Source organism: Mirounga leonina, unplaced genomic scaffold (genome assembly GCF_011800145.1).
Source record: "Mirounga leonina isolate KUSES-001 unplaced genomic scaffold, KU_Mleo_1.0 Mir_82, whole genome shotgun sequence".
NCBI classification, from domain to species: Eukaryota; Metazoa; Chordata; class Mammalia; order Carnivora; family Phocidae; genus Mirounga; species Mirounga leonina.
Window position 1 is genome coordinate 45,366,061 of NW_023270825.1, and position 4,544 is coordinate 45,370,604.

Here is a 4,544-nt window from a genome sequence, read left to right on the forward strand (position 1 = left end):
AATGGACTCCCAAAGCGTCTGCCTTTGAAAGCCAATGGGACTTACAAGATCCACAGTCTTTGGTGAACTAATAGACAGTTCTTAAAAGATTTCTGGGGACTCACCATGGCTTACCCCCAGGGCCCAGCACAGAGGCAGCAGACTGAAACAAGCCCAGTCTTTCCATGAAAGAAGCTACTTGCTTACCTTAAAAACTTTGGCTTGAGGGGCAGGCTTCTAATTTAATACAGTCCAGAAATTGGAGGCTGGTAGGTGCATCTTCCTGTTCTCCCTTTGCCTCACTCCAGGTCATCAGTATCTCCCAGAAAGGAGCTCGTCCACATGTCTGATGCCCCAGTTTTTGTAGCTGCTGCCCAGAGGAAGCCCCTAAATGGGGCTTACATTTGCGGGTACCATAGGACTGTAACAAATAGAAAAACAGTTCTTAACCAGGTATCCCTCCACTGCACAGCACAGAGGCAGCAGACTGAAACATGAGGAGGCCTATTAGCTTATTTTAATAGCTGTGGCCTGAGGGGCAGGCTTCTACTTTAACACCAGTCTAGGTGCAAACTGCCATCCTGTCCAGAAACCAGGAAGGCCAGCAGCACCATCTTTGTGCTTTCCCTTTGCCCTGCTCCAGATTGCTAGTGTCTTTGAGAAAGGAGCTTATACACATGTCTGCCACCCTGGTTTTTGTGGCTGTCACCCAGAGGACACATCTCTTGATAACTTGACACTGGTGGCCAGTGGGGCTTGTGTTCATGGATTCAATGGGATGGTAGCAAATAAAAAGTTTTATTTTATTTTATTTTTTTAAGGTTTTTAATTTATTTATTTGTCAGAGGGTCAGGGGGAGAGAGAGAACACAAGCAGGGGGAGCAGCAGAGGGAGAGGGAGAAGCAGGCTCCCCAAGGAGCAGAGAGCCTGATGCAGGCTCGATCCCAGGACCCTGGGATCATAACCTGAGCTGAAGGCAGATGCTTAACAGACTGAGCCGCCCAGGTGCCCAAACAAATAGTTCTTAACTACCTATTCCCCCAGGACTTGATGTGCAGCGGCAGCAGACAGAAATATACATCTCCCAGTCTGCCCCTGAAGGAAGTATATTTACATGCTTTAAAAGGAAGTGGATCAATGATGAAAATATCCAAATATGAGCATCAGAAGCCTTCCAGTCTACCTGATGCATGATCTTTGTAGTTCTGAGAAGCAAAAGTAATTTAAAACAGTAAGGGCTTATGTCTAGAGTTAGGAATGTGTGTGCATATGCGTGCATGTGTGTGTGTGTGTGTGTGTGTTTATAAAGGTGACCATGAATAACTGAGAACTTGTTGATGAATGAATGAGATATGGCAGGGGGTGATGTGTGTGTATGAAAGACTAATCAGTTCTGATTAATGATTAAAAGTTTACTACAGAATTTTATAATTATGAGGCTTTCTACACTTGATCTGAGATCAGAATGAAATATTTTTAAAAAGAAAGAAAGGGAAAAAAAAATGTTCCCTGAGGGTCTGGCTTCTAATTAGTCTGCATTTAGTGCTGACTGAGAGCCTCCCCTTTGGGACACTGACAAATATTGGCACATCCTTAAGTACTGGGAGCCACTAAGAACATAAAAGATCACTTGGACAATCACAAAGCTTTGAGGAAAAAGCACAAGGAGCTCAGGATTGAATAATAAGGTTCATCACATAAATGAGACCACTCCTTCAAGAATGAGAAAGGTCGTTGTTTTATCTAATACAAATCAACAAAGTCAAGAAAACTGAATGGAGGAACAAGATAAAACCTCAGAAAAAGAACTTAATGAGAGAGAGATAAGTGATTTGCCTGACAAAAAGTTCAAAAAAATGGTCATAAAGATGCTTGCTGAGGTCAGGAAAACAATGCATGAACAAAGTGAGAATTTCATCAAAGAGACAGAAAATATAAGAAAATAGCCAAACAGGGGGCGCCTGGGTGGCTCAGTCGTTAAGCGTCTGCCTTCGGCTCAGGTCATGATCCCAGGGTCCTGGGATCGAGTCCCACATCAGGCTCCCTGCTCCGCGGGAAGCCTGCTTCTCCCTCTCCCACTCCCCCTGCTTGTGTTCCTGCTCTCACTATGTCTCTCTCTGTCAAATAAATAAATAAAATCTTTAAAAAAAAAAAAAAAGAAAAGAAAATAGCCAAACAGAAATCAAAGAGCTGAAGAATTCAACAATTAAGCTGAAAAACTCAATAGGCGTTTTTAATAGCAGATGAAGTGGAAGAAAAATCAGCAAACTCTTAAGACAGGGCAGTAGAATTCATCCAGTAAGAAGAGCAAAAAGAAAAAAATGCAAAAGAATAAAGATAGCTTAAGGGATTAATAGGACAACATCAAGAGGCCCAATATTCACATTTTAGGGGTCCCAGAAGTAGAAGAAAGAGAAAAAGGGGCAGACATTTTTTTAAAGAAATAATGGCTGAAAATTTCCCTAACCTAGGAAAGAAACAGACATCCAGATCCAGGAAGTTCCAAAGAAGATGAATCCAAAGAGACCCACACCAAGACAAACTAATTAAGTTATCAAAAGTTACAGACAAGGAGAGAATACAAAGAGCAAGAGAAAGACAACTTGTTATGTATAAGGAAACCCCCATAAAACTATCAACAAATGGCGCCTGGGTGGTACAGTCAGTTAAGTGTCTGACTCTTGGTTTCAGTTCAGGTCATGATCTCAGGGTTGTGAAATCAAGCCCTGAGTCAGGTTCTGTGCTCAGTGTGGACTCTGCTTGAGATTCTCTCTCTCTCTCCATCTACCTCTCTCCCTCATGCTCTCTCTCTAAAATAAATAAATAAATCTTAAAAAAAGAAAAAAGACTATCAAATTTTTTCAACAAAAACCTTTTAGGTCAGAAAGAAGTATCATAATATATATTCTCTTTCTCTCTCTCAGCTAACTAAATAAAGAAATAATCTTTAAAAAAAGGAGTTTTCCAGAGAAGCAAAAACTGGAGTTTAGCACCACTACACTGAATTTACAAGACATGTTAAAGGAATTTCTTTATGCTGAAATGAAAGGAGGCTAATTAGTAATAGGAAAACATGATACTATAAATTTCACTGGTAAAGGTAAATATATAGTTAAACTCAGAATAATCTAATGTAATGGTGGTAGGTTAATCATTTATAAATCTAGTATGAAGGTTAAAAGACAAAAGTAGTAAAAATAGCTATAACTACAGTAATTTGTTAATGGATACACAGATAAAAAGATGTAAATTGTTAAATCAAAAACATAAAATGGGGGCAGTAAAAATGCAGAGCTTTAGAATGAGTCTGGACTTAAGCTGTTAACAACTTAAAATAGACTGTTACAAATATGTTTATTTTTTTTAAAGATTTTATTTATTTATTTGAGAGAGAGAGAATGAGAGAGAGCACATGAGAGGGGGGAGGGTCAGAGGGAGAAGCAGACTCCCTGCCGAGCAGGGAGCCCGATGCGGGACTTGATCCCGGGACTCCAGGATCATGACCTGAGCCGAAAGCAGTCGCTTAACCAACTGAGCCACCCAGGCACCCCAAATATGTTTTATGTAAGCGTTATTGTAATCACAAAGCAAAACCTACACTACATACACAAAAGATAAAGATAAAGGAATCTAAGCACACCACTATAGAAAATTATCCAATCACAAAGGAAGAGAGCAAAAGAAAAAGGAAGGAACAAAGGAATTAGAAAACTATGAACAAAATGGCAGTAAACCCATACCTATCAATAATAACTTTAAATGTAAATGGACTAGGGGCGCCTGAGTGGCTCAGCTGGTTAAGTGTCCGACTCTTGGGGCACCTGGGTGGCTCAGTCAGTAAGCGTCTGCCTTCGGCTCAGGTCATGATACCAGGGTCCTGGGATTGAGTCCCACATTGGGCTCCCTGCTCGGCGGGAAGCCTGCTTCTCCCTCTCCCACTTTCCCTGCTTGTGTTCTCTCTCTCACTGTGTCTCTCTGTCAAATAAATAAATAAAATCTTAAAAAAGGGAGCAAGATGGCAGAGGAGTAGGAGACCTGGATTTCGTCTGGTCTCAGGAATTCAGCTGGATAGGGATCAAGCCATTCTGAACATTTACAAACTCAACAGGAGATCAAAGAAAAGAATAGCAACAACTCTCTGAACAGAAAAGTGACCACTTTCTGGAAGGTAGGACGTGCGGAGAAGTGAATCTGAGGTGATATTCGGGAAGATAGACGGCGGGGCAGGGGACCTCCGTCGGCCGCTTCTGACAAGTGATAGAGCTGCGGAGCACAAAATTGGAAATTTTAGAAGTCGGCTCCGCTGAGGGACGTCTCTCCAGTGGCTAAGTGGGGTTGGAACCCTTGTGGGACAGTGTGGTCTCGGGACCCTCGGGGTCACAGAAAGACCGGGGATGCCTGAGTGAAGCAGAGCTCCCAGGTATCGGAGCGGGGAAGCCGGCTGCAGAGACGGAGCAGAGGAGCGGGCTCTCAGCTTGGGGTTGCCATAAACTGTGATCCACGGCACAGTCAGGCCACTGCTCCTCCAGCAGGGACCCAACAAGCGGCAGACCCGGAGAGACTCA

The 4,544-nt window shown here is 42.6% G+C and overlaps 2 non-coding genes across 2 annotated transcripts; both read left to right on the top strand.

The window, feature by feature from the left end:
* The first annotated feature begins 1,111 nt into the window (after nt 1-1,111).
* LOC118002758 lies at nt 1,112-1,190 on the top strand. The gene has a single exon (XR_004677146.1). It is a non-coding gene; the product is annotated as a small nucleolar RNA U2-19 (small nucleolar RNA).
* Nucleotides 1,191-1,374: 184 nt separating this feature from the next.
* On the top strand, nt 1,375-1,442 carry LOC118002757. The gene has a single exon (XR_004677145.1). It is a non-coding gene; the product is annotated as a small nucleolar RNA U2-30 (small nucleolar RNA).
* The last annotated feature ends 3,102 nt before the right edge of the window (nt 1,443-4,544 follow it).